Genomic DNA, 11,697 nt, shown 5'->3' on the forward strand with positions numbered 1-11,697 from the left:
TTGCAGGGGGACTTGGATAAACTGCAGAATTGGGCTGAGAGGTGGCAAATGGAGTTCAAAGCAGCTAAATGTGAGCTGATTCACTTTGGGAAGAATAACAGGAAGACAGAGTCCTGGGTCAACGGAAATATAATTGGTAGTGTGGATGTGCAGAGTGATGTTGGAGTCCATGTACATAGTTCCCTGAAACCCAGGTTGATAGTGCCTTTAAGAAGGCTACGATATCTCAGGTTTCATTGGTAGAGGGATCGAGTTCCGGCGTCGCAATATTATGCTGCAACTAGACAGAACGCTAATGTAGCCACACTTGGAATATTGTGTACTTTTAGTTGCCATATTTTGGGAATGATTCGGAAGCATTGAAAAATGTGCAGAGGAGATTTACCAGGATATTGCCTGGTCTGGAGGGAAGGTCTTATGTGGTAAGGCTGGTAGACTTGGTTCTGTTCTCATTGGAAAGAAGAAGGCGAAGAGGGGATTTGATAGAGATATACCAAGATCATCCGTGGATTAGGTCGGGTAGACAGTGAAATTCTTTTTCGTAGGATGATGACATCAGCTTGTATGAGGAGGCATAGCTACGAGTTGAGGGTTGACAGATTTAAAACAGACGTCAGAGGCAGATTCTTTACTCAGAGCTTGGAAAGGGCGTGGAATGCCCTACCTGCCACTGTGGTTAACTCAGCCAACTGAGAAGAGTTCACAGGTCGGTGTGCAACATCAAGGTCGAAAGAGCCTGTTCTGCGCTGTATTGCTCTATGTTCTAAGTTCTCAGTTCTTGGACTTCATTTACCACCTATGGTAGACTATTAAAAGTGTGCTTAATCCTTTGTTTTGAAGTGTAGGATCTCGCCTAATCCAAACTTCTATCCTTCAAGGAATGAAATTCATGCTGGATTTTGCCTTATATCCAGTGCATATGCATCTGCCATTTCTACTGCTCTCCTCACTTTTTAAACTTCTGTTCATCCACATGGATTCGCACCATCTCTGGAAGTGAATTTTTAAACTCCTCCAGCAGAATAATCTGTCTTGTCTATTTTAAAAGACCTCATCCATTTATCAAAATGTCCATGTTTTATTCTTTTGAACTCAGCATCAGTGTGTCTTGTTTCTTTCTTTGAGTTTCCAAATCGCTGTCTATACGCATCTGGTGCCTATTCATAAGAACTCAAAATAATCTGTTTCACTACTGCATAATCTCTTGATGCCGCATCTCACAACGCTGTAAACAAACTCACTTGCTCTGCCTACCAGCTTAGTCTGAACTGACATGAACCACAAGTTCTCTGATCACTCCGTCTACCTAGATAAATTTTCAAATGATGTTAAAAAGGATTCGAAATGGTTCTCATCAAAATGTGGCAAAGTGTTAAGATGTTTGTTTACATCACCACCTTCTTTCTTCATCTCCATCGTGTTAACTCGACTTCCCTGATTATGTCACACTTTCTGAAGATCAAATTCTCTCTCTATTCTCTTTCCTCTCCCTGATTGGCCAGCTCAGAACCTCCTCTCCTTTTCATTATTTTTCATCTATCTTTTTCTTTTCTCTCACTTTCTCTCTTTCTTTTTTTCTCAAGGCTGTTCGTTCCCTTTCTTTTTCTTCTAACTTCATTTGCCTTAATTGTACTTTAAGAGTTTCTAAATCCACTGCGCTTGTTTATTTGTCTTATACACCTTCGTTTTGAGCAACTATATTATAATTTTAGGTTTCTTTATGTCTCTGGTTAAACGGAATTCTAACCTATTTGCGAATTCCTAAAAGTGTGTCTCTCTAAACTCCTTTGGCAAATTTGGGAAGTATCTTCAAACATTTTTAGCAATGTGAATCATTTCTCTCACTCGCAATTAACGATCCACAATTACCCGAAATTAGACAAATTGCTTCATGTCCGTTTTATTTAAAGATCTGGGACTCTAATCGGCAAGCATTTGAATCTTTCTGAAATGAATTGAATTAAGTCAAATTGAATGTATTGTCACAATGAAACGATTTGTCTTGCGAACAATACAGCCGATCACATGTTTAAATAGCGTAGATAACCAAGCAATAGGTAAATAGCGGCAAAACAAAACATAGGTGCAGGCAAATTTTAAGGGTTTGCGAGTATATTCAGTTTTCTAACAATTGTAGGTTAGAACCTGTTTCGATGCCGGATGGTGCGTGTATTCAGACTTCCGGACCTTGTCCTCGATGGTAGAGGTTGTACGAAAGCATTACCATGGTGGGATGCACCTTTGAGAATGCTGGCGACCTTTCCTTGACAGCGGGCTTGGTAGATGGATTCTATAGATGGGAGGTTGACCTTTATGATTCACCAGGCCAAGTTCACCACCCTCTATCACTGTCTCCGATCTTGAATGGTACAGTTGCCTTACCAGGTAGTGATACACCCAGGCAGAATCCTCTCGATGGCGCAGCCAGAAAAGTTGGCAAGTGTATTCGAAGTTATGTCAAATTTCCTTAGCTGTATGAGGAAGAAGGGAGGTTGCATGGGCTTTGTAACCATTACGTCCACAGAAGGAGTCCAAGAAACCTTGCTGTTTCACTCTAAATCTGTTCAAGTCTCAAACTGGATCTGTCTAAACCTGTCCAAATATATCGAAATCTGGACGAGCCCCCAAACTGATAATACATGGCAGAGAACACTTCTATTAATTCAACCAAACATCCAGAAAAGATCACCTCGCCTCGTAATCTGTTGAAATATTCGTGACAGAGAACTTCCAAATCCCAATATTACAAGAAAATGTCAACAAATTATTGTTTATCTCTAAACGTGAACATTAAAAAGCAACCATTCACAACTCGAAGCCTACCTTTCCCTTAACTGTCTGCCAGTTTCCAATTGAATAACAGCATACTCTGTCAAAAAGGCACTTAGGAAAATTAAATCAACTTAATTTCAAAACAACATCAGGCTGTTTTCGACCGTGCAATTCTTTTGTGACGCATTGCATACCCTACCATCACTTTATTTTTCACAGAGACTTTGCCCGTTGTGGCTTTATCATTTACTCATTCCTTTGCCACATGGGTGTCTTTTCTCGTGGTAGATTATTAATAAAATTGTTTATATAGCTGGTGTTCTCACTGTGCCTGAAACGTACGCACACGTATGGGTGCTGGGGAAAATACAGACTACTGTTGTATGGCAGCAGTGTGGAGGCATTATAACATAAACCTCAACCTCCACTGCACTCTTAGGAAGACATTCCCAGTACCTTAAGAACATAGAGTGCAAAAATTGGAGTGAATTCAGCCATTTGGAAAATCGAGTCTGCTCTGTTGTTCGATCACGGCTGATGTTTCTTAACATAATTCTCCTGCCTTCTCACTGTTCCTCTTGAATCCCTATTAATCAAACCCTATCCACCCATGTCTTAAATTCAGCACTGTGTTTTTTGCCTCTCTCTCTCTCTCTTTCTCTCTCTCTCTCTCTCTCTCTGTGTCTGTGTGTCTGTGTACTTCTACTTAATGGCAGGAGACAGGGGGTAGTCGAGGACAGTTGGCTTTTGGACTGGAGACTTGTGGCCAACGTTTGTCCAGAGAAATTGGTTTTGTGTCCACTTTTAGTTGTCATTTATATGAATAATTAGATGAGACTTATTGTAGACATGCTTAGGAAATTTGCGGATGACGCCAAGATTAGTTCAATCGTTGACAGTGAGGAGGTTTAGAGAAGATTACAAAGCGATCTTGATCAATTGAATCAATAGATCATTGAGTTGTACAGCAGGCCCTTTAGTCCAACTCGTTCGTGCCAAACAGATATTCGGAATTAATTTTGTTTAGTTTGCAAATATTTGGCTCATATCCCTCTAAATGCTTGTCATTTATACACCCACCCCGAGGTTTTTAAGAACAGTTGGACAAACATTCATCTTTTCCTCTGGCAGACGATTCCATGAATGCATCGCCCTCACTGTGGAAACGTTGCACATTAGGTCCCTTTTAAATTGCACCCCTCTCACTTTAAATTTGTGCTCTCGGATTGGCTGTCCTTTCAGTCATCCCGGGCCTACATTCTGACATTCAACACTTATTCCTTTTCCTTCTTCATCACGTCACAATTCTTAAATCTTCTTAATCAACATGTTCAGAATTATTATGAAACACCTCTGTGGGATTTGAAACTATCGCTTTGGCTCTGGGTAGGGACAACACCATTATTCGGCAATAAACCTGAAAACTGCAATATTATTCTTCTCTGTATTTGTTCACTAAACTCTTCTGACAAAACTTGACACATCTCAACGGCACGCAGAGCTTGAATCCAGACCTCTAATTCAGAATTAGTGAAACAATATCTGGGACTGGAATCGAATGTAGAGCTCTAGTTCAGAGACATGGGCGCTGCTCATTACACAAGACGGAGACGGTGATCAGATTAACTTTCAATTCGACATGGTTTCATTGACAACTGTTTAACTTCAGTGAATTACACAGTTAAAATAATTACATTGTTAAAAGATGCAAGGAATTCTTCTCAAATGAAGAATGTTGAGTTTAGTTTCTTTAATATCTTTAATTGTTTAGCGATGATTTCCAGATAAATAGTATTATCTGTCGTCTGAAATATTATGGAAATAACTCTAGCAGACAAACTATCTGAGGGATCATGAACAGGTACACTTACCAGAGACGAAGAAAAGTTCCGGGTGCAGAATTTTATCATTATTTTCTGCCTGCAATGTGCGACAGCACTCTTCCTAAAATCATGAAATGACACACAGTTTTTGTTTACTTTCCAACTTCTCCTCTCCACTCGATGAATCTGCAATCTACTCCCTCCTTATCCTGCCCGAACAAGACAAGCTAACCTCAGAGCATTTGTGAAAATCAAGGTCAGGTTTCGTAGGCCTCCTCGATGTTGGACCGTCTTTTGAAACGATAGGCAGCAGGGAAGCGGTCCTCAGGGTGGTAGATGGGGATTAAATTGTATAAATGCAAAGTATTGCATTTTTCTAAAACAAACATGGGGAGAACATATACAATTAGATGACTGGCCATGGGTAGCATTGCAGGACAGAGACAGTTCGGGGTTCAAGTTCATAATTTGCTTAAAGTTTGCGTCACATGGAGGCAGGGTAGGTAAGAAGACGTTTAGCTTGGTTGCTTTCATTGCTCAGAACTGTGAATACAGGAGTTGGAGCGTTATTTTCAGGTTGCACAGAACTTTCGTGAGAGGTTTACTGGAGGAGTGTGCGCAGGTCTTGTCCTCTAATAGGGAGGATATTATTAATATAGAGATGGTTGAGAAAAAGATCCAACAGGGTGTTGCCAGGGACGAAGAATTTGAGTTAAAAAGGAGGGGCTATTTAGTCTGAGACCTTTTCCAATGGAATTGAGGAGGTTAAGAGGTGATTATTTAGAGGTTTCTAAAACAGTGAGGAGTATAGATGACACTGAATGGCAATGTTTATTTTCCTGGCTTGGAATATTTCTATTCTAAGGTGCAGTTTTAAGATGAGCAGGAAGCATTTCTACAACTAAATAGACCCCTAGGCTGCAGAGCATGGAAATGGATACTTCAATCAAACGTCTCCATGCCGCTCAGATATCCGAAATTAATCTAGTCCCAATTGCCAGCTTTTGTCCCATATCTGTCTAAATTCTCCCTCCTCGTATACCAACCCGAATGTATTTAAATGTGGTAATTATACCAAACTCCACCACTGTCTCTGCAGCTCGCTCTGCAGACACACCATCCTCTGCATGAAAGAAATGCTCCTTAGATCAAGTTTAAATCTTTCCCCTCTCGTCTTAAACTTTAGTCTTATAGTTTTGGACTTACTACCATGTGGAAACGAACTTGGTAATTCAATCTACCCACATCCCTCGTGATTTTATAAAACTCTAAGGTCACCCCTCATCTTCTGACGCACCAGGGAAAATATCTCCATCGTGTTCAGCTCCAACTCTGGCAAGATCCATGTATATCCTTTCTGAAGCCTTTCAAGGTTCACAGCATTCTTCCTATGGGGGAGGATCAGAGCTGAAAACCAATTTCCGAAAGTGGCCTGACAAATGCACAAAGTGCATTCATGCGTTTGTGTTGAAAAAAGGCACCCTGATGGCCGTCAGCCGCAACACAGCAGGGAGACGGCTGACTCGTTGCAGACGGGGAAGGGCGTGTGCCAATGTGTCCTGAAAGCGTTGTTGCGTGTGAATGCTCACTCTTTCCAAAAAGCAGCTGAGGCTCCTTCGAGCCGGGTGGTGGCACGGTGGCACAATGGTTAGCACTGCTGCCTCACAGCACGAGAGACCCGGGTTCAATTCCCGACTCAGGCGGCTGACTGTGTGGAGTTTGCACATTCTCCCCGTGTCTGCGTGGGTTTCCTCCGGGTGCTCTGGTTTCCTCCCACAGTCCCAAAAATGTGCAGGTCAGGTGAATTGGCCATGCTAAATTGCCCGTAGTGTTAGGTAAAGTGGCAAATGTAGGGGAATGGGTCTGGGTGGGTTGCGCTTCGGCGGGTCGGTGTGGAATTGTTGGGCCGAAGGGCCTGTTTCCACACTGTAAGTAATCTAATCTAAAGCAATGCGCTGTGCAGCCTGAACATGACCTCCCAACCATTATGGTCAATGCAATGACCAATACAGATAAGCATGTCAAAAGCCTTCTTCGCTATCCTATCAACCATCAGCTCCAATTTCAACCAACTATGAAACTACACTTCAATGTGTTTTGTTTTCAGCAACACTATCTCGGATCTTGCGACTAAGTGTATAAGTCCTGCCCTGATACTTCTCTCCAAAATTCAGCACCTATCATTTACCTCAATGAAAGTATATTTGCTGTTCCTCAGCCTATTGGCCCATCTAAGCAAGATACTGTTGCACTCTGGGTTAATCAGTTCAATTTTGGTGTCGTCTGTAAACGTATTAAATATTACTCTTATGTTCACATCCAAGTCATGTACCTAAATGACAAATAAATGGGCTTAGCGCCGAATCATGTGGCACACCACTGGTCAGAGGCCGCAAATCTCAAGAACAACCCTCCACCACCAACGTCGACCACCTACTTTAAAGGCAATCCTGTATTCAAATAGTTAGTTCTTCCTTTATCCAATGTCAGTTCACCTTGCTAACCAGTCTACCATGAGGATGCTTGTTGAATAACTTTTCGAAATTCATACACACCACATCCAACGCCCTACATGATTTACGTCAGCACAAAGAAATGCTGACCATTCCTAATCAGTCTTTAACTTTCCAAATGCATATCATTACCGTCCCTCAGAACCTGCCCGCTTGTAATGTCATACTCACCGGCCTATTGTTCCCTCATTTTTCCTTCCCATTTTCTTCATCAATGGCACCACATTAACCAGCCTCCATTTTTCCAGCAACTCACCCGTGGGTATCGATGATACAAATATCTCAGCAAGGGGCTCAGCAATCACTTTCCTCAGAGTTATCGAGTACACCTGACAAGGACACATGAGGGGCATATTTTATTGATACAGCGTGTGGTTCGTAGAGGAATGAACTTTCTGTGGAAGAGGTAGATGTGCATAAAGGTAATTTATTTTCAACGACACTTGGTACATGAATAAAATAATGTTTGGAAAAGCATGAGCAAAGAGCGAACAGGTGGGATTATTTTGGTTTGGGATCATGGTTAGCATGCACTTTATGGACCAACGGGTTTTTTCCATGCTGTCTAACTCTATGAACTTACTTGCGTTTTGTGTCCAAGTATGTATCTGCAATTTTATCTGTATCTGTCGACTTAAGCATATCCAAATATGTCTGTTTGAGTCTGTATGTGTGTCTATCTGTGCGGGTGTGTTATGTGCATGCTTGTATCTCTGTCTCTGCATTTCTGTGCATTGGGACTCTTTCGCTTTTGGTGTGAATCATTAAAAGGTGAGCTTAAACCTCTCTCCCGCCCTCTCCCTACTCCTGTCACTCATTTTTTTCAGTGATAAAATGCCACATTCTGCGAGTCTACTTGAAGACTTTTCAATCCTTTTGCTTATGTAAGATTATTTGTAAGAGCAATTCACTAAACATTACAAGTTAAAGAAAGTGCAATAAATTTAATCTAATCCTCTTATAGAGTGGCCTACTCGTAGTTGCTTCCATATAATTTCAAAAAACATCCTCTTTAATGTGTTCACTGTTTGTCAGGAAAACTTTCGAAGGACGAACCATTTCCACATTGCACCATGTCCACGTCAGGTGTGTATGTGTGTGTGTGTGTGTGTGTGTGTGTGTGTGTGTGTGTGTGTGTGTGTGTGTGTGTGTGTGTGTGTGTGTGTGTGTGTGTTGATGGTGTTGTCAGTTTGTATGGTGTTGTCTTCCCTCTTTTCCTCCAAGACTGAATCCCTGATGGTTTTGACTCTCTGCCACTATCTGTACAAAGGCATGAGGAATTATTCAGTGATGGACAAGAACATAAACGACTGGAAAAGCATTTGTGGCAGTAATTCAGAACTTAAATTATTTGTTATTTCTGCTCCAATTATTTAAAAAAATCTTTGAGCATATCTGAAATTATCACTGTGTCCTTAATCCAATTGGTAATTTTGCCTCGAGGCTGGTGTATACTTTGTTCGTTTATTGTCCTCACAGATAATGCAGTAATGATCTTCGTCCTGCTTCATAATGGTTGTAGATTTTCCCCATCTTTCAGCCTTTACCTGGTAGCCATGGATGTGGCGAATCTACCGATCATTAATCTCAACCCGTTGCTGAGATATTCTCCCATTGTTTATTTAGAATATTTTCATTTCCCGCGGTACATCCACGTGTGTAATATCCACACCGTCCTTTTTTATACTGGCTTTTCTACGTGGTTCACCGTCATAACATCGTAAGACTATCAGTCATAGGTGCAGAAATGCAGAACATCGAGTCTGCTCTGCCATTCAATCATGGCTGATAGGTTTGACAACTTCATTTTTTCTGTTTTCTCCCTGTAATCTATGATCCACATGGCGATCAAGGATTTATCTATTTTTGCTTTAAATGTAACTGAATCTTTTCTCCTCGGCCTTCCATGGCAATGAAATCATGAGATTCGCCATTTCTGGCTAAAGATCTACCTTCTTATCTCCGTTCTGAAGAGTCATCACTTCACATAGAAATGCAAAAACATCGAGGACGTGAGCAGGGGAAGGCTATTCGGACTTCAAGCCTGCTCCACCACTCGCCACGACCATGGCCGGTCATCCAATTCAATAACCGAATCCTGCTTACTTCCCATAAGCTTTTTCCCATCTTCCCCAAGTGCTACACCTAGCCACCCTTGAATACATTCAATATTTTAGTCTCAACTACTTCGTGTAGTAATGAATTTCACCATGTCATTACTATTTGGGTACAGAAATGTCTCCTCACCTCTCCCAAAAAGAGCCCAGCTCAGGTACATACTGTGACCCATGGGTGTGGACGCACCAGCCATCGGGAACATTTGCCCTGCATCTATCCATTTGTTAGCCCTGTTAGAATTGTATAAGTTTCTATGTGATTTCCCACTCATTCGTGTGACCTCCAGCAAAAACAAACCTAATCTCGTTAATCTCTCCTCGTACATCATTCCCGACATCCCCCGGAATCAAGGTGGCAAACCTTTCCTGTACTCCATTGAGAGCAAGAGAATATTGTATTCAAAAATGGAGCCCAAAACCGCACACTATATTCTGGCGTGGTCACACCAAGGCCTTGTATAACGTCTACAACACATTCCTGCTGCTGTACTCGAAACCTCTCGCAATGAAGGCCGACTCATCATGTCACTTATTTACCACTTGCATGCTCAACATTAGTGACTGTTGCACAAGGACATCCAGCAACCGTTGCATCCTCCCCTCTCTGAATTTACAGCCAGTCAGAGCGGCACGGTGGCACAGTGGTTAATACTGCTGACTCACAGCAACAGAGACCCGGGTTTAATTCCCGCCTCAGGCGACCCTCTGTGTGGAGTTTGCACATTCTCCCGGTGTCTGCGTGGGCCCACCTCCGGGTGCTCCGGTTTCCTCCCACAATTAAAAAAATGTGCAGGCTAGGTAAAATTGACCATGCTAAATTGCCCGTAGTAATAGGTGAAGGGGTAAATGTAGGAGAATGGGTCTGCGAGGGTTATGCTTCGGCGGGTCGGTGTGGACTTGTTGGGCCAAAGGGCCTGTTTCCACACTGAGTAATCTAATCAGATAATATCTTGCCTTCTTGTTTTTATTTCCAAAACGATTTTCTTCACATTTATCAAAATAATACTGCATTTCTCATTGATCTGCCCATTCACACAACATGTCCAGAGTGCGTTGAAGGATTCAAGCACCCTCGTCACCGATCACCCTCCCATTTAACCTCTTACCATCTGCAAACTTTGAGTTGTTGCATTTGCTCCCCATCCAAATCTTTAATACATATTGTGAATGTCCCCCATCCAAATCTTTAATACATATTGTGAATGTCTAGGCTCCGACCACCGTGTCTTTCTGTACCCCACTATTTGCCGCCTGCCAATTATAAAAGGACCCAAAGGACTCTTTGTTTACTCTCAGTCTATGTATATGGTTCCTCATCTCTCCTGCCAATTGTAATATCATCCTGACATCGATTCTGTCCAGGCCGTTCATTATTCTGTCCGTTTCACTCAGATCTCCCCATCATCCTTCTAAGCTCCATCGAGTGTCGTTCCAGAGTCTTCAAACGTTCCTCATTCCTGGAATTATTCTGGTTAAACTCTCCTGGACCAATATATCTCCCTCAGGTACGGGTCCCAGTATTGCTCACAAAACTCGAAATATGACCTGACCAGAGCCTTCTAAGGCCTGAGAAGTACATCCTTGCTCTTATATTCCAGTCTGGTCGTGATGAGTGACAATATCAAACCTGCCTTACTAAATACTGACTCATCCTGCAACTTTAACTCAGAAGAACCCTCGACTAGGATTCTCAAATCCCTTCACACTTCAGAATTCTGACATTCTTCCCCACTTTTTAAAGTAGTTCATTCCCCTTTTCTTCATACCAAAATGCATGATCTCAAACTTCCCCAAGTCCTATTCCATTTTCCACTTCTTTGCTCACTCTATTAACATCTATAAATCTTTCAGACGACGACCTGATTCCTCACAATTTGATGACCCTCCACCTATCTTTTATCTTTTGAAAGCTTAGTCAGAATTCCCTTATTTCCTCATCCAGATCATTAACATATAAAGTGAAAAGTTGTGGTTCTAAAACTGGCCCTTGTGGAACATCACTGGTCACCTACTTTCACCCTGAGAAGGAAACCTTTATTCCAACTGTGCCTTCTGCCAGACAATCAATCTTTTATCCATCCAATGACATGATGGGCCTTTGTCTCATTCAGCAGCCTCCTGTGCGGCAGCTATTCAAAGGCCTTCTGAAGTCTACAGCATCGTTTTTGTTTGAATGATTTGTAGCCATTCGCTGCCAGAAGCCGAAAAGTAAACGTTACAGTGAGGAAACGGCGGCTGTGGTTCTGGGAACAGTGACGATGTTAAGCTATTTTTCTGCTAATATACACTCACAGCTCAGTATAAGCTGGGGACATCCCTTGGTTATGTGTAGCGTCAAATAATATTTATTTAATCGCTGTTCTACTATCCCGTGTCTGGGTCACAATGGAGTTCCTCCACCACATTCCAACCCAGGCTCTCCCACTTCCCCTCAATCCACTTAGTGACCAGCAGAGCTCTTAGGAGCCTCTG

This window comes from Chiloscyllium plagiosum, chromosome 39 (assembly GCF_004010195.1).
Source record: "Chiloscyllium plagiosum isolate BGI_BamShark_2017 chromosome 39, ASM401019v2, whole genome shotgun sequence".
NCBI lineage: Eukaryota > Metazoa > Chordata > Chondrichthyes > Orectolobiformes > Hemiscylliidae > Chiloscyllium > Chiloscyllium plagiosum.